Here is a 25,379-nt window from a genome sequence, read left to right as displayed (position 1 = left end):
CTCTTTCTCCCGTATACCTTTTTTTTCTCTCTAGTAACGAAATGTGCCTAAAACGTGATGCATCTTTGAAATTCAACTTTCATTCTCGTCTAATTATCGATTATCGAATCGCCGCCTAATAAATTGCAATTAAAAATATATTAAGAAAAATATAATATTTGACCTCGTAATAAAAAACGTATACTCATATATACGCAAGCACTTGAAATTTTAACCATACCAATACAAAAGGGTTGAGAAAATCTACTTTTCTTTAGTTATTCTAGTAGCATTTGTTAAAGTTCGTTGAAAATCAATCAATTATGTTTTTTTATATATAATATAATCAATAAATCCCGAGTGAACTAAAATAAATAATAAAACGGAATAAAACCTAATGGCAATTCGAATTGATGGTATCATACGGGGCATGGCACTTTTTCAAGTGGATGTCTCTCGAGCGGGGTTATTTTAAAAATCCTTTTTACCGAATCTTTTAGAAAAAATACTGTCTTCATTTGTCCCTTCCAAACCCTAAAGCTTTTCCGTCACTCCAAAAAAATATTTGATTTCTTCCCTTAGAAATGAGAGTTTAGCCTGAGGTTTAATGTTTAGATAAGGCCTTAAGATACGAATTTATCTAGATGTTCTAGAGAAAAGAAAGACAGGAAGAATGTCAATGAAAAAGAGAATTAAATATCAATATCCGTCTCTTTATCGGCAGTCGAGTTTCGTAGAGACGATCCCTTAAACCCGCGGCGGATATAATCAAAATGTTAAGCACCCTTACTGTAAACTCGGCTTATATTATTTATTGAACCTTCAAGCCTCTATTATCCCATAATTTGGTTCTATTGAGTGAAAATTCTTAAACGAAAAATAGTCAAACATTACCATATGAGTCTGATTTTTTTTTTAAATATTATTTGAGTCAAATTGTAAATATACAAATAAAATATTTGTTTATTTGCAATGTTCTGAGTTTATTGCTGTAAATACGACTAGTTTTGAAAACTACAGATGTTCTCTTTAACAGGTCAAAATACAAACAGTTGAATTTTCACTCGTTGGTGAGAGCATTTGTAATGATTAAAGAAAACACTTCGTTTTTTACCACTTGAGTTTTATTTTAGACTGCATGTTTCCGAAGTTAAACTTCCATCATTCAGGTCTGTATAATAACTATGTTATTATACAGACCTGAATGATGGAAGTTTAACTTCTGAAACATGTAGTCTATAATAAAACTCAAGTGGTAAAAAACGAAGTGTTTTCTTTAATCATTGTAACATGTCTTACCACAAAGTTAATGCCGAAACAATAAATAAAAGAACATTTGTAGTTCTCGAAACCATTATCATATTAATACACGCAAAAAAGTGGTCTTTTACGAGTGTTTTATTTTAATTTTAAAATCATTAGGACCAAATCAATAAGAACTCAAATTGTGGTTAAGAAAAAACCAAACCGTAGTACTCATATTATTCTTGCACATTTCATTATAACATAGAATTTGTTTTAAAAAATTTGGGCTTAAATCTAGTATTTTTAATAAACAATTTTCATTTTAATTGAAACAGTAATAATGTGCATTTGTAAAATTAAGTTAAAATGTTTTTTATGAGATTTATTTCATAATATACAAAATTAACAATAACGTATTAAAATAATGTACCCTCACTGGGTTTTCTTCTACTTAAACGTTTTAAAAGAAATACTATTGATATCTATTTTTCTTTCGATAAATACATTTTTCGCTCTGTTGTAACAATTGAGTTTTAGATGGGTTAAACGATGTTTTCTTGAAATGATTCCATTCAGTTTTCCAATGAATAAACAAATTAATTAATTAATTCGTTTACACTTAAAAGAACATAATTTATTTTTATTTTACACGGATGGTTCCAAATAATGAATTAACGAATCTACCCAAGCTCGTTACACTTCGAACCCGTAGGAATACTGCTGACCTTATTTTCCTTTATAAAATCTTAAATTATCATAAAGATTGCCCAGAGCTTTTATCACTTATTAATATAAGGGTTCCGGTAGCACAGACCAGAATTAAAACTTTATGCAATATCCCTAAGATGCATACCAGGTCCTACCAAAACTCATTTTCAAATAAAGCCTGCGATATATACAATGAAATGCTTAATCAAATAGGCATCAATAATGTTTCTTTTTAAATGTTTAAGAATGAAGTTGTGAGAATTGTAAGTTATAAAATTCTGCCTCTGAATGCGAAATATGAGCATTGACATGGTCATTTCAGTTTTGAATTTTAGCATTAACTTAATGTTTTACTTTTAAACTTATTTTACAATTATTCTTATGTACACGACAATTTTTAGATTATTTTTAAGTGGAAACCTACAATAGAAATTTTCTTTTTAAATTTAATTTCCTTTATAAATGTTCTTTAGGTTTTCCATTTCATAAATAAATAAATATGAAATATAAATGAAACATATCGCTCACTCCTTTCAATAACGTCATATATAAAAAAAACTTGAATTTTTCAGGAAATCGATTTTAAAGTTTGAGAATATAATAATATGTATTAAAAATAAATATCAAGCCTTTTTTTACTGTGCAACAGATATTTTAAGGTTATTTCTCCTATTTTAAGGTTATTTCTCCTGAATGTTATTTCTCTATTTGATAAATATTAAGAATATTAAAATAATAATAAAACAATACCTTTCTTCAAAATGCAAAAACAATACTTTCTGCCCTGTAGCGGGTAAATATAAAGTTTAAAATATGCCGCTCTTACTGGGATATAGTACATTTTCTGAGCCTTTTCGAAAACATGCACAACTGAAAATTGACGATTTTCGATACATGACGTTGTTGAAAGGAGTGAGCGATATATTGGTTCATTTATTTTACTAAAATAATACTTTCAACAATGTTCTGAGTAGATATATCGCGTCTCAATTTGAAAGTTTTTATTTAAATTAATATACCAACTCACTTCTTCAAATGAAATAAACTCCATCAAACGAAAGTGTGTAATAAAGTCTTCACATAGTATCATGAATCTTATTAATTAAACTCCTTTGGTTAAATTAATTCCCATTAATTTGCAAAGCCTTCGGTTAACCAGCTGAGCGGGTTACATACTCGAGCTAAACTGAAACAAGGTTATAAGTTCAGCTTGTTTTACCTTCTTGCGTATTTTGTAGCGAACAAACTCATTTCTCTCACGAACCTTGTGCAAGGGGTGAAGACTTATCCTTAATTATTATTTTTTATTGTTTCTCTGAACTACCCTGTGAACCACCGCTTCTTGGAAATAATACACCCAACTCTTTGAAAATTTGATTTATAATAATAATAACCGCTTCTTCGCAGAGGTGAACAGAGAGAATAGAACGCCACACCACAGTCTTTGCAAACATTCTTCGCAACTTCCATCTAATCAGACATACCTTCCGATTACTTCGACTCCTCTTTCTCTATCTCTTATTATATTTATTATTATTATTAATAACATGATAAGAGAGAGAGTTAAATACTTAATAAGCGGTAGGGTCAGGAGTCGAAATAATCGGCGGGTATGTATGAGGAGATGCATGAATGTAGAACAGGCGAAAAACGTTTGCAAAATACTGTGGTGTGGCGTTCTATTCTCTCTGTCTACCCCAGCGAGGAAGTCGCGTGATTGTTGGTTAGTTAAAAATTTTATTGTAATTTTTTTATACCCCAATATTTAGATTAAACCCTAATTTTGTTTGAATTGCTTGGTATAGGATTTTTGTATTCTGAAATAATTTTGGAATTATTTTATTTTATTCTATGAAGATGATAAAATTATTTTATTTTATTTAATTTATGATGTCTTTGTCTTCAAACCCTCATTCGAACCATTGGTGCATAGGGCACTGCGGTTGCATCGACGTCATGTAAAATTGATCGTTACAATTGTGTTAATCAATTACACTAAATATTACATTAAAAATAATATATTTTCGGCCCCTTTTGGGAATCGAATCCGGGACCTCCAACATGAAGGACAAATACGCTTACCGCAAGACTGCACTTACTTACATTTTACTCGGAAGAAACCAAAAAATTATAAATTTTATACAAATAAAAGAGTCTCTTCTCAATAAAAACTTTCTCAAACCAACATGGCTGTGAACTCATACAAAGTATTTTTGTACTGTGTCATGAGATTGATCAATATATCCAGGAGTTGAGATTTGAGTATTGTGGGTATCTAATGATGAATATGTGTAATCACTTAACTAGCCTATGACAGGTTGTAAGCCTTGTAAATACCCAGACTTCCATATTCTTATCCATCTATGTAGAGATGTCAAAAAGTAAAAATTACTCCATAGTGGAGTTACCCGAGATTTGTGATCAATTTTTAGACAAACTCATAATGTTGTGAAGAAAAAATGTCTCTATAACTCCTATTATTAAACAAAAACTTTTTTATGAAGGCAACTTCATAAGCTTAAATTCAGTGTTGATATTCATATCACAAAGCAATATTTATCTTGGCTAATTACCTTGGTATTTTCATTATCATACTATGCCTGTGTACGTTCATGTAATTTGTAAGGGCATTAAAAGCTACCACCCTCGTTCATTACCATTAAAAAATATTTACATTGCTAATTGTACATTAAAAAATTGACTTAATCTAAGCTTGGCACATTTTTAATTATGAAAGTAATCATAATACTTTGTTAACTTGAATTTCTTCTTTAAAAATATTATTTTTAATTATTAAATGCCTTTACACAAAATATTTATCTCACGTCCAAATGTTGAGATACTAAATGTCGGTATAGGACTACTTTTAAATGTGTTTTTTAATGTAACCACGACTAGTGACGACAACTACAGAACTTAATACTTACATTTATGAACTGTGTCGTCCATATTAATAATCTCACTTAGAAAATTAGTCTTATTAATTAAATATTTTTTAATTTTTATTTATATCCATATTGCAATTATTTTTAAGCTTATTTACTTTGTTAATTACCATTTGTCCTACAAAAAACCTCATATTAGCCCCACCATCTATTAAAAAAATAATCAACTTTGTAATATTTATTGATTCAGCATTAAGTAGAATGACATGTTGATTATTCTTAATTTTTTTAATAAACACTTATATAAAACCACTAATTGAGGTTTATTCAGTTTAATTTTTTGAGTTTTACATGACTTGTTTCGTTTACAGTTGTTTTCATCTATTAGTGATTACAAAAACTCACAAGCAAACTAAATATTCCGGTATATAAAAAATTCAATAAGTGGTATAATACTAGTTTTTTAATAACAATAAATCACGTGTAAAAAAATGTAAAATATGCCATATGTAAAAAAAAAACATCCCTAATCAGAATATTCCTTTGTGTTTATTAAAATATCCACAAAACATATGTCATGTAAAAATTCTCAATTCTTGACGTCAAAATGATGGCGGAGAATAGCAAATTATTAAACTAAATTTTGAAAGCACTGGGAAATGGTTCGTTATTGATAACAAGATGCGTATTTTTCTCTTTTGTTGTCGCCAGTCAGGGGGAAAGAGCGCCGATATTTTATTCACAATCTGTCATGTTTCGCGGCTCACCCTATTAATCTCTGGCTCGACTAACATGAAGTGCGTACGAACGGAAGCAGAAACAAAAACACACCTCAAAGTTCAAACAAACACAGACATATTTCCGCCAAGTTTCGCTCGGAAACTCATTCTTCAAGTCGGAAGCAAATGTATGAGAAAAACTTTCCCCAAAGATAATGACTGAAAGCTTCGCGAGTTTAAATATTTCGGGCAATTCATTTTTAAAATTTATATTTGAAGCAATGTCTTTGTGATTTTCTATTTTATGATTGAAATATACGAGTAACTTTGTTTTAAAATCACTATGAATATTTTATTACAACTTAATTGAAATGTCTACCGGTTTCGAAGCTAACCGGTTCTTTTTCAAGACTGATTAAACAGTCTTTAAAAAGAAGCGGTTAGCTTCGAAGCCGGTAAACATTAAAAATAAGTTATAGTAAAATATTTATAGTGATTTTAAAACAAAGTTATATTCTAATCACGTTCATTTTTATTTCAACATTTCCTTACAATACGATAATTATATATCCTCGAAATAAGCATTATATAGCTAAAGCGTTTTAAGTGTATCCAAATATTTGTTCACAATTTTAGACTTTCTCTAATTTGGAGATTTTTTATTTGTAATGATTCAAATATTTACGACCCTTAAAAAAATAAAAAATGCTGTTTTTTTAAACTAATTTTTTACATTAAATATAAATTATCTTGGATATAACCATAACTCTCCTAACCAACCACGTACACTAAAATATGATATTCTCGAATATCCGTGCAACGTTTTATGTTTCAAGCTGTTTACTGATGGGGTCTAAATTTGCTTACACGGCATTTAGCCTACACATACCGATACGATGCACTTCATCCTAGGGCTACGTCCGATCGGAAATTGCGATTTTCGTTCTAATGGCCGTAAACTCCGGGCAAAGGGTATGTATAAAATCGCATATTGTCACAACCCATTTTGAATACCATAAGTATTAGAAATCTAGTTGAATTATATAATGATTATCGCTTTTATTCTTTACTACTAAAGCGTTTTAATTTTATATACATACTTTCCGCATCATTTTTGATTACCACAATCATTTTGAAAAATAATCACCTTGTTTTAAGAAATAAAGGTAGGTAATAGAGGTTACCAAGTGAAATTTAAATAAAAATGAATGGATATTACGACATAGTGACTGCCGAACCAATAAATGAAAATTTTCACTTGTATTTGACAATTTCAAAACACCTCTTATAAAGAAGGTACTTAATTTTTTTTATTATTCCTTAATTGGCTTCCAATATTTCAGTGTAATAAATACATAATTAGGTATAATTTAAAATTGTATCGAATTTACGATTTTCCGATCGCCATTGATTGGAGAAAATTTAATTGAAAGTGAATCGTGATGTTTACAATATGGGGTGATTAAATACCATTAATTGACCCATAAATAAAGGCGAGGTCCTTACTGTTGAGCTCGAGTCGTATTTTTCTGAAAATGAGAACATCAATCGTGCTTTCCGTGATCGTATTCGAAGCTGTTGCCTTGGAATGGCTTTGCAATGGGGATGTACCGGGTACTCCAAAATTACTAGCATACCTGACAATATGTTATATAGTACTTCTTTGATTTCAATCTTGTGGTTTCTGTATCAAGGTAGGCACAAATGATTTAACGCCACAAGCGTCTGTTCTCAAATATATAAAAATTCTCCATGCTTTCTCAATATCTATTCATAATATCACCCATTTCTTCCCTACAGTAACATGGACTTCGAAGATAATCAGCTTTAAGCTCTATTTTTTGTCTAGTCTTGAAAATTATCTTGTCTTGATTATCTTGTATTGATTAAGAAGCGGTTAGCTTTGAAACCGGTAAATATTATAATTAAGTTACAATAAAATATTTATAGTGATTTTAAAACAAAGTTACATTTTAATTATACTCTTTAATTATTTTGTATGAAAGTTGCCAAGTAAGAGAAAACGTACTTGGTCACTTTCACCTCATTTTAATTCATAAATATTTTTTTTTGTGCTGTATCACTAATATCATAAGACTAATATTCAACGACAAGACGCACAAGGTGGCTTGGTGGGTGTCTGCAAAAAAATTATTTTTAATTTGTTCATGAAATAAATGTACTTTTTATGTAAGTAAAATTTAAAAAAAAAATTAAAAAAAAACTCTTCAGTTGCAGTTGATATATGTATACACACAGTTCGGTTACATTCGAAGATATTTTGGGAATTCTGTCTTGCACTGTTTTCGCAGATAGTGGGCAAAGCCGCATCCGACTCGCGAGGCACTCCTGCCGACCTCTGGCCTAACCATCTGTATCGCCTTTTCTTGACGACAGTTGTGATTATAGATTTCTAAGTCCTCTTCCTTATTTCTTCCTTCCTCGTAAAGTCAAACCACCCCATGCTTAAAATTATTCGCAGGCATCCATTTATCTTCAATCTTGAGTATAGGCTGTTGAGTAAAAGATTATTGATACTAAGTACCAGGCAATTTGAAGCACCGGCTACATCACTATTTAGCAGTATGTTCCTACAAACCAATAATATATGGTATATTTTGGCTTTGCAACACTCCCGTTTGCATGTACCTAAATAGTTGAGAAAACTATTTATAAGGCAATCTACAAAACCGTAATGTAACATCGTTATTCCGTTATTCAGCCGTTCCGTTCTAAGTTAACGGCGTTAATTTTGTTAGCTGCTCCTCACAACAACTGGCCGTGTTTATGTAATGCCGTTATCGAACTTTTCAGGCTATATATTACGCAAATAACGCATTCAGGATGTTGTTAATTCCTGAAACGGATATTTGCCAATTCCTCTAGAGGTCTTTTGTGTCGAACAGTACTGTAATCTAAATTTAAACGCGTTTGTTTCGCCAAACACTCTTGGATAAGAATTTTCTCTTTAAAACCCATGTTATATTGTCTGAAATTGTGCGCAAAAATATGTATTTCATTAAAACACCTAAAGTTGAATAGGTTTATGTACACCCTATTTAACACTGCGTCAATTCGATGCAGTGCCCTATGCACAATTAGGTGCGGATAAGGGTTGTTAGTAAGTATTTTAAACCCTAAATTGAAAATCACAAAACTTTTTTTTACAAAATGTGTGGAAAACTCGTTATATAGCAGAATTGAAATTTAAGATATTATTATAATGGAAAAAAAATTGATTTGGTGTTTAATTTGAAGAACATTTTAATTTATGTATTAATTTTAAATCAAACACAGATTTTTTGAGTCTACTTAGTTGTATTTTATTAACAAAAACACATTCGAAAAACGACAAACGAAACAATTGTCACAATTTAATTTTTTGTGTTTTTGTTAATAAAATACAACTTAGTCGACTCAAAAAATCTGTGTTTGATATAAAATTAATACATAAAAAAACATGCCTGAAATAAGCATAATTAAATAGATTTTTAATGAAACACACCCGAAATATTGAAGCACAATAATGGGATGTTTTGACATTTTTTTACGGATAGTGAATTTTTTAATTTTCTGTTAAAAATTTGATTTCTCAAATTCACTTAAATTTTCGTAGCAAAACAAAGAGGTTTATTTGTTGCACGGTATTTCTATACTTAACGAATTATTTATCAAATACACTTAAAACAGCAAATATCGTAGCAAAACATAGATTTTTTTCATATTTTTTAATGCATAATATGTATATATTTTTTTACAAATTATTCTCCAAATGCACTCAAAATATCGTTACAAAAGAAGCGAGGTTTTTTTTTCATGTTTTTTTTATGAATAATATATCTTAACTTATGATCACAAATTATTTGTCACTAGTTTACAATAATACATAAATATGTTCGCAGTTCTGAGGAAATCCATTTACAAAGTTTCACGAGTTGGAGTTAATGGCGTAAGATTACCTGAAAGTCGGAATTAGCTCCGGGCTTCATATATGAATCATTACAAACACGTCAATTTACGCGGGATATACAATCCACGAAATAACTTTGTTTATTAAACGAAACTTCTTAATTAAATGCTCAGAGGTAGAACCAAGTTTGCCAGATTCATGTACGTCCTCCAATTTCTTACAAAATAGTATAAGTCATTAGATTATGGCGTTAGTAGCTGATTAAATGGTTTCGTGTGAATATTGCCTACAGGTTGGTTACAAAGTTTTCTACATTTTTTTTGACATATCAACATAGATGAAGAAGAGAATGGTTGTTTGGTATTTACAGGTTGTTTGGTATGAACTACATAGATTGGTTATACAATCACTTTAAACCCGTGCAAAATTCGCCATTCTATATGATTTTAGCTGTATGATTTGACTTGTGACTTTACAAAAATTATAAGTTTTTCTGGGCCGCAAAAGCCATTTTAAATCTTATTTAAGGACATTTTTTGACATCTCAATATGGATTTAGAAAAAAATATGGAAGTTTGGGCATTTGCGGAACAAGTGACATGTCATACGTGATTTAAGTGATCATTTTATACACGTGTAATATTTACCATGATATTTTTTTTATATCCACAAAAGTCTATATTTTAAAAGCTTGTATGAAGGCGGGACAATAAAAACAGGAAGGTTTGTCATGAAGGATAGTGATAGTTACATCACAAACAGCTAGAATCATCAAAATTAATTAACATTTGGCAATATACTTTTGGCAATAAACTATCCAGTTAACATCACTTTTTCCCGAGCAATGTCGATCAGTGCAGTATCCTATATGCACCATTGTTTACGGATAGGGGTCAGATGTATAGAACTTGGTAAGATTATGAAATGACAGATGAAATATGGTTATTATTTGACACAATATGTCCTTTGATATAAATATTATGCTTGTATAAGATACTTTCAGTAAATATTTGGATGAATGCCAAGCTGATTCCATGTTGGAGTTTGCTCATGATCACATGAACATAAAGTCGTGTATTTAAACTGCATTCCATGCAGAACGGTGATCTCGCTACAGAGGTCTTCATTAATTTAATGGAATGTTATAATACCTTTACTGGCTGTCCTAGAATTCCGTTCGTCTGGTTAATATGTGAATCTTAATTATTTTATCTATCAGTTAAAAGTCTTTTTCAAATTAAACGGTGATTGCGGTAAATAAATAATGCAAACACTGAATTGTGCAGATAATTTTTTCGGTGCATTTTGACTATTTTTTGTAATGACATTTTGATGCTTCAATCTGTCAGAAAGTTATTTTTATAATTATATTTACTCGTATTATAAATGCGCAATTTTCTTAAAATGTAAGTAAAGGTTATATATACTAAGTAAACCCTTATTTGTGTGAAAGTATTTTTAATTCAAATTTTAATAATGTGTCCTAACTGAGGGCACATTTTACAAAACTTCTCTAAAAAACTATGTGAAAAAAAAATCTTTTATGACATGCAATCAAATACATGACCCAAGGATGCGATCTGTTTCAGATCTATTTACTCTCATTATCCATTTAAAAATAGTTCTTATATATTCATTTATTTTTTCAACGACTTTGTGGATAAAGGAAGGAATATCCATTGCAAGTTTTTTTTTATTTATTTTATTATTCGGATATATTAAAAAAAAATTATAATTTTAATGTTATAAGTTCAAAAAAGGAATAAAAATACATACAAAATATATCTGTTGATAAAAAAATTCTAACAAAATGTTGATTTCAATTGGAGAGATAATTAAAATTATTTGTTTATAAATTTAGCAATAAAATAAACATATTTATATCTTTTAAGGATGGAATGAAACATATGAAAATCTGTTTTATTTATATTCAAAATAAAAATTAGTATTGATTCTTTGTCTTGACTGATTTTATTTAAATCAATTGAATAAAATGATCATGAAAGTTTATTTTCCATATATTTATTAATACAAAGTCACTTTACAAAAATAGAAAATAACTAACAAAATACTTCCAAAAATAAATATTACTGCTTTTCACATGTAGAAATTTGGACTGGAGTTTACGCAATTTTATTATATCTTCCAAGGTAAATTTCCTGAAATCTTATTAAAACCTTATCAAATAAGTGTTTTTCGCAGTTCGATATCCCTCTCATTAAATATGAATGCTACGCGGTCCGTCGCTCTCCTTCAACTTGTATGAGATCCGTACTCTTGTTCCTTTTGCGCGTGAAGCTCGCTGATCATTTTTCCACGTCAAAAGAGTTTCTCTTAATGGAACATACACACGTTAAACTACAAACGACGCCAGAAGTTGCGGAGAGTAACGACGCCGACGCCACGAAACCGACGCCGACTGCTGATACAAAGCGGATCCGGAATTCCGCCTTGAGAAAACATTACCTGTTATCTAAAACTCGTCATATTTTGTGATTAATGAAGCTTTGGTGCTTTTTTCAATAGTCTATTTATGTTAAGTTTGCATTGTTTTTGTCACTTGTGTACGATGGTCATAATTTTCAAAACTTGGTTTATATGCTTATATAAATATATACTAATAATTTGGTAAACATATTATATATCTCTTCTTCTTCCTGGCTCCGTCCCAAATTATCGCCTTTTAGACTGTTGGGGTCAGCTCTCTTCGTCCTCAGGTTAAAGGTCTTTCTATCGTGGACAACGACACCTAGGCTATGCCTTCAAATCATGTTATCTTTCTGTAGCATCCATGAGTTCTTTGGCCTTTTTCTAGTTGTCTTTCGAAGGAAATCCATGGCGATTGCCTAGTTCACAATATGATCAAGTTCTCTGCGTCATATGTGCCCGTATCATCACAATTGCCTTTCCTCTACCTTACCATTGATGTCTGTTACACTCAGATTTCCACAAATGCGTGAATCTTTTTATTCATATCTATACATTTATTTATTTATGTCTATAACCCATAGTCCTCAAAAGGCAAAAGATATCAATAGGATTAGGGATTAAAATCAATTCACATTTCGCTCACTCTTTTCAAGAACGTCATAAATTAAAAATCATCAATTTTCAGTTGTGCATGTTTTCGGAATGCCCAGAAAATGTACTATGTCCCAGAAAAAGCGGCATATTTTTAACTTAATATTTATCTGCTACAGGGCAGAAAGTGTTGTTTTTGCATTTTGAATAAAAGGTATTTTTTGATTATTTTTTGAGTTTTTTTTTTATTAATTTTCAAAATATTTTTCAAATGGAGAAAAAACCTTCATGTTTTACCTAAAAAGATCTGTTGCACAGAAAAAAGTTCAATAAGTGGCTTGATATTTATTTTTAATAAATTGTGTAATATTTTTAAACTTTAAAAACGTTCTACTGAAAAATCAAGTTTTTTTTAAGTAGAAGTTTGTTAAATCAAGATTTAACAAACTTCTTTGTTAAATCAAGATTTATGACGTTCTTGAAAGGAGTGAGCGATTTTTTATTTGTGTAGGGAATTTATTTAATTCAAATCTTAATCGTCATTTTTCTTCTTATTTTCTACACGTTTTCGAAAAAGCCATGAAAAAAGGAAGTAACCAATTACTAAGCGAACAATAAATTTAACATAGACGAAAACAAAAAAGGTTTATCATTAACAAAGAACTTTTTTCCAGAACTATTATTTCTTGTTTGTAGTGTCTTAGAAACAAAAAAATATTTTAAAAAATGTTCCGAATTTTAATAACTCTGATGGAATAAGATACTTTTTCATTCTTTTCGAAAAAAAACTCATTAGAACAATATTTTTTAATCGCCTATGGAAATATATTATTAGTAATTTATAAAACGTTTAATACGTATTTAATCAATACATCTAATTTAAGCTTTTTGACGTAACGTTCACTAAGTTGAAGCTTTTCTCTTGTTATTGATTAATTATTACTTTTTGACATTTTGGACGCATGCTTTTAATAATTAATCTTTTACACATGTTTCTAAATATCGGAGGGATAATTTTCGTGTTTGCGAATAAATAATATATCATTCTTCTACTTCATCAGTTTTTGACACAACACTTTGAAAATGGCTAAAACAGAGTACAAAGATAGTTTTGTGTAAATAATAGCGTTGATTGGTTCGAATCAAATTAGATCAAACATTATATTTATGATAGAAATGACTTTCAGATAACTTTTATCTGTTTTTAATGAAGAATTTATCAAGATTTAGAGTTTGTCTAAATACTTGTGCACAAATCTGGATTATCTCCAATTATAGATGTTATTTTTTTGACATCTTAACAATATATATATATATATATATATATATATATATATATATATATATATATATATATATATATATATATATATATATATATATATATATATTTATATATATATATATATATATATATATATATATATATATATATATATATAAATATATATATATATATATATATATATATATATATATATATATATATATATATATATGTATATATATATATATATATATATATATATATATATATATATATATATATATATATATATATATATATATATAGCTTCCAAGAATTTGAGTAGTGTGGTTGTCAATAATGGGTAGAATTGGTCAAAGTTACACGTATGTAAAGTGATCATTTAAACCAGCCTATGACGGTCGTAAGCCCCGTAAATGTCCAGACTTCCAAATTCTTCTTCATCTTTGTTGACAAGTCAAAAAATAATAAGAATTTACTATAATTTCAAATATTAAAACATATTGTTAAAAAATTTAACAGTAGTTTTTTTCCAAATAAAATTAATTTGACCGTTGACCAGGTTCCATTGTTACCAACATCATCAGACATGTCAGTAAGATAATTACATGGGATGTTGTTTTTTTTATTTATTTATTAGTTGCCTTAGAAAAATCTCCTTGCCTATTATGTACAAGGATTTATAGCATGTTTAATTTATATATCTTAAAAATTATAGTGGAAGTGTAGAGTTCATAATAAATGAATAAGGTTAATCCCTAAAAACAATACAAAAGATAAATCAATACAGCGACACAATGGATTCAATATCTTAAATCAATCAAGATTTGTCCCATGGTTAATTTATTTGTCTTGTCATATTTTCTAAATAAGACACCACTAAATCTTTACGTTTATCAGAGATTTTTATGTTTACTAGATGTTGGTTACGACGAAACTCGGTCACTGGTCAAATAAAATTCATGTGAAAAAATCTATATTCTTTTTATTTTATTATAATAAATGCTGTTCCACGAAATATCGGTACAAAACGTAAAGCTTATACTTAAAAATTAAAATGGCAAACTTGAATAAATTGAATACATTTGGAGATATTAGAAGTGAAATATGAAAAGATTTCTCCGTATAAATCCTTCTTTCCTGGTATCTACTCTATCTTTCCTTATTACTGATACAGGTGGCTCATCCTACAAGGATGCTTTCCTCATTCATCTTGCGGAATGGCAAGATGAGAAACAAAAATAAATAAAACAAAACTACAGAGCAAACGGCTGCCGTACAGTCAATGTCTTATGTGAGTAATGTTCTTCAGACCAAAACGAAAAAAGACCATTCCATCCTGGAACAATTCTTTGGAAAATAAATAAACTTATCAATTCCAAATGCTATAATATGTTCAGTATATTTTGTAAATTGAAAACGTTGTTAATTTTGAAATGTTAAATGTTAACGTTGAAATGTATTATGTTATAAATAAAAATGTAAATATATTAAATAAATAAAATAATAATAATAAAAAAAAAAACACAAATTTCTATTTTCCAGTACACATTAATACCACTAACAAATATAAAAGAAGCTTTTTGGCTTCTAATAATGAAAACCATATTTCAACATAATTACAGCGCCTTGGTGTTTTTCAGATGCTCTTAATAATATGACGTAACCATTATCATTTACAAAATCATACAAATACCATCTTTATTATTCTCCTCTGAAAAATACGAATTCGAGAAAGCCTGCGATATTTTCTTTTCTTCCTTTGTTTGTTTTTCCAGAACATACATAAACGGAGAAAGAAATAAAATATCTGAAAAATATTTTTTTACAGAGTTTACATTTTCCTAAGCAATTTCATCAAATAATGTTTCATCGGGTTTTTGTATATTACACGGTAAATTGTATACTACATATTTGTTTCAATATATTGCATTGTGTTGTGTAACAAAATCGTGTTTTTATCATGAGCATTTTTACATTTGAGTGATTTATTTATTATGTTTAAATATTTTTGAAAAATTAAATTAAGGGTTTTTTTTTCAATTATTCTATTTTCTATTTTAAATATTACTATTCATTGATAATATATTTAGTGCATAAGTTCACTTTAAAAATAAAAATCGTATTTATTTATTGATTTGGCGTTTAATTTGTAGAACTCCATGATGCGTTAAAGCTTGCATGATAACGATTGATAAACTAATCCATCTACATATATAAATTCTTAAAAATAATACTACCAACAATTGTATTAAGCTTTAAAATATTGATTCTCTAAAATATTGCCATGTCAATAAATTCTTCCTTTCCCAGAAAATAAATGTAAGGGTACATACCTACATCCCCCATTAGCTACTGTTGTCTCCCATAAATTATTGCTGCACGTGTTTAAACTGTCACTTAGAATTGTATAGCTACATAAAGACCGTAGTCCATTTGATCTTCACATTCGTTTGATAATGCCTTAACAAGGTGAAACAATTGTCACAATATTATGTTTTATGTGTTTTCGTTAGTAAAATACAACTTAGTAGACCCAAAAAATCTGTGTTTGATTTAAAATTAAAACATAAAATAAAAATCGTACATTAATACAATGGTTTTTAATTATTTATATTCTGTTAGGGGGTAACATTTTTAATTTATGTATCATTCGTACGGAAAGAATTCAATACGATGTTAGTAATATTAAAATATTTTGGTCAAGTATTCAAATAGAATATTTGTAAAGTTTGTGTAAAATCACTCACAGAATTATTCTATCGTTTTCGAGACGTTCGTAGAGATGGATACGATAAATTGGTGAAAACGCAACCAAATAATACACAAATAAACAAAAACGGCTGTAAATTGGTTTCAAAATGTAACTTAACCCCGAATTTTCTGAAAATTATTCTCATACATAACTAAATGTAAAAAAAACATTGTCTTTCAATAATGTGATGTTCCATTTTACACCATATTGTGTTTTTTTTTATTGATGGAGATTTTGGGATAAAAACTTGTAATTTTAAGAAATCCCTTTTATATAGAAGGCAGTCTAAACGAAAAACCTTTTTCAGATGATTGTATAAGCCAGTATAATTTTACACCTGATTTGAGGTGCGCAGGATTTTTTAAAGCTATGTGTAATAAAAAATGAGAAATCTAAAAAATAAACTTCATATATCAAAATATATTTTCTACTTTAAATCTAAAATATACTTCTAACCCTTCCACACCCAATGGAGCATAGAGCACTTTATCGTATCGACACAGTGTTATCTTTATCATAACTTTCATTATGGCAAGGTCAGGGTTACATTATGGCAATCACTCCAGCGCTTCAAGACAAGTCGAGGGTAATGTTAAATAAATATTAGAATGTAAAATCACTAATATTTATGTTCACCCCACTCCTTCATGGGAATCAAACCCGGGACCTCCAGCACGGTAGCTAAACATACTCATAATTAGAAAAATTAACATCTGTACATAAATTTGAATTCCAAAGTAATAGAATAATTATATATTTATAGATTCAGTGTTTAATTTGTAGAACTCCATTTTATTTTTTTTGTAATATTTTATAATTAAATAAAACACTGATTTTTTTTTTGTCTGCTAAGTCGTATTTCATTGTTTAAAAAAAAACACATATTTAAAATATTTTGTGACTGCCTAGTTTTGGCATTTTCAAACGAAATAAAAGACGTATTTTTTAACTAAAAACATATTGTTAAAAAATACGCCTTTTTGTGTATTTTTTAACAATAAAATACAACTTAGCAGACTCAAAAAATCAGTGTTTGATTTAACATTTAATACATATTATAATTAGTTCACTCAAATGGAACTACCCTTTGCTGGACTGAAGGCTCGACATGTTTTTATTTTTTAAAGGTGAAAAGCTTCGGGGGGTTGTGTTGGGGATGATCATAAATCTTCCCTGTTCTTGTATGTGTCGGGGCCAGCTATCAGCTGCAACAGACGCTAGTAAAAACCTTCGGCTCATTAACGAGTATTCAGAAAAGCCTCGGAAGGCTATTTTTTCAGTTTGCTAATCACAAACCACCCCAGTGAGTCTCACATATTAATTATGCATTAGAACTTTTCCGCTGGCGTAAATCATACCGAATTGTACACGCTTCGAAAAATGTATATATATTTTTTTATATGATTATTTCACTTACTAACAACTCAGTATTTTCGAAACGAAATAATTTGAATGCCATAACATTTAAATAGCAGTATTTTACTTACTTTCAATTCTACATATTTTTTAAATAGAATTATTTAACTTGAATTCAAGTCTGTATTATTTAAAGAGAATTATTTGATTTTCATTTTAAGTCTGCATATTTAAATGGTATTATTAAACATACATTTCAGTCCATATTTTCTTTAATAAAATTCTCTAACTAGCTTTCAAGTTCATATATTTTTTAAATAATTCTTTAATTGACGAGTGCATTCATGTCTGTATTTTTTTTTAAGATAGATTTAACTTACATCCAAGTCTTTATTTTTGAGATCAAACAGTTATTATTCGATATTTATTTCTACCTTCATCCGGTAACCCGTAACTGTAGCTCAGTCTGGTTTAATTGAAAGAAATAAAACGGAAAGTATATATTTCTAACATTTAAATTAAAATAATAAAAATCTGTGATTATTAATGCAATCGAATGCATTGAAAACGATAAATGACAGAAATATAAAATATTAAATGTGTTTCCTGAAACGTTCAACAAATGACACTGTCATTGTAGTCAAAGGGCTGGTTCTTTTTACATTTTTTATTCGACACAGGTAAAAACATTTTTGACAGGTATATATGTATAAAAACACGCGCGTATTCGAATGCAACGTTGTATGAAAATTTCAAATTAATCGTTGTATTACTTTAGGAGATTAAAGATTTTGAACAAACAAAGAAAAGTTTTTTTTACTATAAAACATTATTTTTTTTAAGTCGTAAAATTTACGACGGATATTTCAACAAAAAAAATAAGGAGAAATGTTTGTGTTTTTATGATTCATAAAAATACTTCAATTGCATACTATTTCTGTGAGCCTAAACAGCTCATTATAAGAAATAGGTATCAAATTGTAGTAGAGTGGGTTCGAACCGAGAAACTCTGACTCAAAAGTCCACGACACTAACCACGGGACCACCAATGTGTGGGGAACACCGAGGATATTTATGTAAAGAATGTAGTGACAACTTAATTTTTAACTGGTATTTATGCTCGTATTTTGTATAAAGTTCTCACAACAAAAAACATGTTTTAAAATATTTTTGTTAACGTTTTTGGTAAAGTTTTTGTGAGTTTTATAGTCTAGTCTAGTGTTAAAGTACCTTTATTGAAACAAGTCCCTTGGACTACGGCAGAGGTCGGCAGGAGCGGCTCGCGAGCCACATGCGTATGTGACATATCATTCACTCCTTTCAAAAACGTCATATATCAAAAATCGTCAATTTTCAGTGGTGCATGTTTTCGGAATGCCCAGAAAATGTACTATATCCCAGCAAAAAAGGCATATTTTTAACTTAATATTTAAGCGCTACAGGGCAGAAAGTGTTGTTTTTGCATTTTGAAGAAAAGGCATTGTTTAATTATTTTTTTTAAATATACTAAATATTATGTTTTGAATATTGAAAGCATTAACTTTGTGGATCATATTGACATATTATTTTGTGAGTGGATCAAAACACAAAGTATTTTTATTTCTCGAAATAATATACTAAATATTTTTCAAATGGAGAAAAAACCTTCAGGTTTTAGCTAAAAAGATCTGTAGCACAGTAAAAAGTTCAATAAGTGGCTTGATATTTATTTTTAATACATTGTATTATATTCTTTAACTTTAAAAACGTTCACCTGAAAAATCAAGTTTTTTTTATTTATGACGTTCTTAAATGGAGTGGTTCGTTTGTTATCCTGTTACCATGACAATTTGGCTCTTCTCACTTAACAAACTGCCGACTCCTGGTCATGGGTTTATACCCGAGAGATCAAGATCTCTTTAAACATATTGTTTAGAATAAGAGTAATAAAAATATTAAACTTTAGATAAAATTATATGTTGGTATCGTATATCGAATAAAATGGTTATATTAAAATTTAAATCGTTTGCCTTCAGCTGGAAGGGTACGGTACACCTTATAAATTATTCATGATTACGTCTGAGAACCGTAAAGCTCAACAGTTGTTAGAAAAAAACTTTGCGAATCCAGTCATATTTTTGTGTTTGAATTCCCTTTTTTGCCTATAAACGTGTCTCATGCACGAAGCGTATTTTATCATAATTCGTTATTTTTTATGCACATAATGTAACCATTTTTCAACATTTAACGCATTTATATATTTATATAAATACAAATATGTATATTATAAATATATATATATATATATATATATATATATATATATATATATATATATATAATATATATATATATTATATATATATATATAAATATATATATATATATATATATATATATATATATATATATATATATATATATATATATATATATATATATATATATATATATATATATATATATATATATATATATATATATTATATATATATATATATATATAAATATATATTTATATATACATATATATATATATATATATATATATATATATATATATACAGTCATCCGTTTAATACTCTGTATTTTGTTTTTTTCCCATTTCAATTTACGTACTTAACGTAAGAATATTTTCTGTATAAGGCACCCATAAGGTAGTTTTTCACGAAAACGGCACTATATAATTTTTAAATAGGTTTTTGTCGTTATGTGAAACTCAGAAGCTCTAAAATAGCGTTTAAAATGTTATGAATTTACTCCACTTTTGAGTTTTTTGCATTGGCATCTCAACAAAGATAAAGTCTATTTGAGGTAGGAATATGTAAGTCTGGACAAAATAGAGGTGTGGGCAGAAGACAGATCTTCTGGTTCTGGAATAAATGAGATTGGATGAGGATCAGAATTGTCGAGGCACTGTTTAGAGCTGCCAAGGACAAGGACAATTACTCTCAAGTGATAGTCGACGTCAGGTGGACCTGACATGACACGAACAGAAGAAAATGACCTATGACTGTGGGTTCAAGTAATAATTTTATACACAATGTAACATTTACCATTCGACCTATTATTGACAACCACAACACTCGGATTCCGAAAGTTATAACGTGTTACATTCCCATTGTTACCATGATTGTCAAGAACAATACTAAAATTTCATAAATTATATTTATGTTTTAATTGAAAAGTTTTGAGTATGTCTTCGTCAGTGAAATATATGCTTGAACTGAGTATTTTTTATTAAGTGAAAATTAGAGATAGACACATTATATTGTTATAAGTTTTTCAAAAAACGTATCAGCGAATCAAAGCCAGAAAATTTAAGTCAAAATTGAAACCAGAAAAATTTATATCATTTTTTGACATTTCATCAAAGATGAAGAAGAATATGGAAGTCTGGGCATTTACGGGGCTTACGACCGTCATAGGCTGGTTTGAGTGATCACTTTACACACGTGTAACATTCACCAATTCTACCCATTATTGACAACCACACTACTCAAATTCTTCGAAGTTCTATATATATGAACCAATTTAGAAACTTTGTTCTTGAATCACTAGAACTTCACTAGAGACATCTATTGGTGAGATGTAAAGAAGCTTTTTTATTAAGCAGAAACTCTTATATTAGTATGTGAGATCCGAATCCCGGATTATAATCACACACATGAGAAACGCCAGAAAATACCATTTTCATTTTTATTATTAAGCTTATAATTTGACCAGATAATTTATTTACAACATTTTGAGTGTGTCCAAATACTTGTTCACAAAATCTGGATTATCTCCAATTACAGGAGTTATTTTCATATTATTTTTTGACATTTCATCAAAGATGAAGAAGAATATGGAAGTCTGGGCATTTACGGGGCTTACGACCGTCATAGGCTGGTTTGAGTGATCACTTTACACACGTGTAACATTCACCAATTCTACCCATTATTGACAACCACACTACTCAAATTCTTCGAAGTTCTATATATATGAACCAATTTAGAAACTTTGTTCTTGAATCACTAGAACTTCACTAGAGACATCTATTGGTGAGATGTAAAGAAGCTTTTTTATTAATTTTTTTTTTATAATCCGGGATTCGGATCTCACATACTAATATAAGAGTTTCTGCTTAATAAAAAAGCTTCTTTACATCTCACCAATAGATGTCTCTAGTGAAGTTCTAGTGATTCAAGAACAAAGTTTCTAAATTGGTTCATATATATAGAACTTCGAAGAATTTGAGTAGTGTGGTTGTCAATAATGGGTAGAATTGGTGAATGTTACACGTGTGTAAAGTGATCACTCAAACCAGCCTATGACGGTCGTAAGCCCCGTAAATGCCCAGACTTCCATATTCTTCTTCATCTTTGATGAAATGTCAAAAAATAATATGAAAATAACTCCTGTAATTGGAGATAATCCAGATTTTGTGAACAAGTATTTGGACACACTCAAAATGTTGCAGAAAAATTTACATAAATTATATGTTATTCAACGAAACATAAAATATCAAGTTTAATATTTTCCCACGCTATATGCAAACACGTCACTGAATATTAAAATATCTATTTATCTTTAAAATTCAACTTGTAGAAACTTTTCGCAGGAAAGAACTCCAACTCTTATATTTTACTTGTGAAACTCTTCCTTCCTGAGGCAAGCCTTCAAAAGTTGTCGCTTGGAAAATCTCTACACTTTTCTGGGGTCATTGGATATGCAAGGCTTTGTCGGAAATTCTAATTAAGCTAAATAGCAGCGCCATATTATGAAAACTTGTCATTTATATCTTGATCTGAAATTAAGTTTCCTTAACAGGATTGTGTCTTACATCTTAGTATGGAATCAAATCAACGATGTATTTTTTTACTTCATATGTATTTATGTATTTTTTATATCAATTTATCAATGTATTGCTTACCGATTCACTCAGTCATATGCGTGTGAGCTATATTATGTTTAATACATACTGCATAGTCTTAAATATACAAAGACATTTGGTGAAGTTATACGTAGGTAATAAATAACAGAATAATTTTAAATACAACATTTTGTGCAAAGTCCAAATACTTGTTCACAAATCTGGATTATCTCCAATTAGGAGTTATTTTTTATTGTTTTTTGACACGTCAATGTTTCGAATATGAATTTTATATACAGAAATTCCAAGAATTCTAATAGTGTGGTTGTCAATCATGAATAGAATTGGTTAATGTTACACGTGTGTAAAGTGATCAATTAAACCAGCCGTTGACGGTTGTAAGCCCCGCAAATGCCCAGACTTCCATATCTTCCTCATCTATGCTGTGATGTCAAAAAATAATAATTTTAATAGATTTATATTATCCACTGACACTTCGTGATGGAATTGCATTTTTAATTTATTATTAGATTAAAACCAATATTTTTAGCTTTTCCACTTTTTTATTTGACCAGCGACCGGGTTTCGTCGTTACCGACATCATCAGACTGGTGAGAGGCTATACAAATTGTTTATAAAGGTTTTTTTGTATTGAAAGTACGATTTTATATAAAGTTATAAAAGATTTATTTAAATCTATTATAACTTTATATAAAATCGTGCTTTCAATACAAAAAAACCTTTATAAAAAATATTTTAAATATCATACAATACTTAAATTCACTCAAATTAAATTAATTTCTCATAAAATTATATCAAATCATGGTTATCAACTCCTGCCTTCTTTTATATATAACATAACAATTTGTATAGCCTCTCACCAGTCTGATGATGTCGGTAACGACAAAACCCGGTCGCTGGTCAAATAAAAAAGTGGAAAAGCTAAAAATATTGGTTTTAATCTAATAATAAATTAATAATTTTAAATATATATATTTATATAATTTATATTTGAATCACCAACATTGTGATTTTCCATTTTATATTTAAACGGTTATTTTGTTTTATTATTCTATTAATATTTTATTAAAACTTAATTATAATATCTACCGAATTCGAAGCAAACCGCCCCGTTATCAATACTAATAATTAAGTTATAATAAAACATTTTCAGTCATTATAAAGCAAATTTACATTTTAATTATATATATATATATATATATATATATATATATATATATATATATATATATATATATATATATATATATATATATATATATATATATATATATATATATATATATATATATATATATATATATATATATATATATATATATATATATATATATATATATATATAATATATATATATATATATATATATATATATATATATATATATATATATATATATATATATATATATATATATATATATATATATATATATATATATATATATATATATATATATATATATATATATATATATATATATATATATATATATATATATATATATATATATATATATATATATATATATATATATATATATATATATATATATATATATATATATATATATATATATATATATATATATATATATATATATTTATATATATATATATATATATATATATATATATATATATATATATATATATAATATATATATATATATATATATATATATTTATATATATAAATATATATATATATATATATATATATATATATATATATATATATATATATATATATATATATACATATATACATATATATATATATATATATATATATTTATTTATTTGTTATTTGTTATTTATATTATTTGTTATAATTTCATCCGTATTCGCAAGTATATAAAAGGGATAAAATATTTTGTTTAATGTTTTTTTCGTATTTTGAATCTAGGGCAGCATTTACGAAAAAGTGGGATTTAGAATCAAGGTACTCGCCCGGTGTAATTTTGTATCTCATTTACAGGGTTATAACATTAAAGTTGAGCGCTGTTTTACGAGAAAACACAAAGAAATTAGCCATTTCGAATTTTTGGGTGCTACGTTGTACATTGTACGCATTTGTTTACCATCTTATAGTTTACGCGAACGTTTCGGAAGCACTTGCAATTATAAAGTTAGGAAGATAAGGCATAATACGCCCGTTTACTGAAACATCTAGTTTACTCTTGAATAATTTTTATTAGTTTTTAAAACAAATTTCGCTTTATTTTTTTGTATCTTGTATTGTATCGTATAAACACAATAATGGATTGGGTTTAAAAGGCGTCTTTTCTGTTTTTTTTCTTTTGTTTTCAAAGGTCAAAAAATATTTAATTCAAACCTTCATCCGCACCCCAATGGTGCATAGGACACTGCATCATATAAACGCAGTGTTGTCTTGATCGTTAACACATGAAGGAAAGGAGATCAGCCCTCCGCTTTAGGTACCAGTCCAGGATAATGTTGAATAAATATAAGAGTGAAAATCACTTCTGTTTATTTGACCCTTCCCAGGGAATAGAACCCGAGACCTCCAGAATGGTAGCCAAGCATGCTGACCATTACACTACGGAGGCGGACAAAAAATATACCGTTGCTAATTAAGATTGACATCTTTAGTAAGATGAAGAAAAATCTGGGAATTCACTAGGATTACGATCTGTCATAGGCTGGTTTAAATGAT

This window comes from Brachycentrus maculatus, unplaced genomic scaffold (assembly GCF_059751285.1).
Source record: "Brachycentrus maculatus isolate JH-2025_06_01 unplaced genomic scaffold, ASM5975128v1 h1tg000469l, whole genome shotgun sequence".
Classification (NCBI taxonomy): domain Eukaryota; kingdom Metazoa; phylum Arthropoda; class Insecta; order Trichoptera; family Brachycentridae; genus Brachycentrus; species Brachycentrus maculatus.
This window is presented reverse-complemented; position numbering follows the sequence as displayed.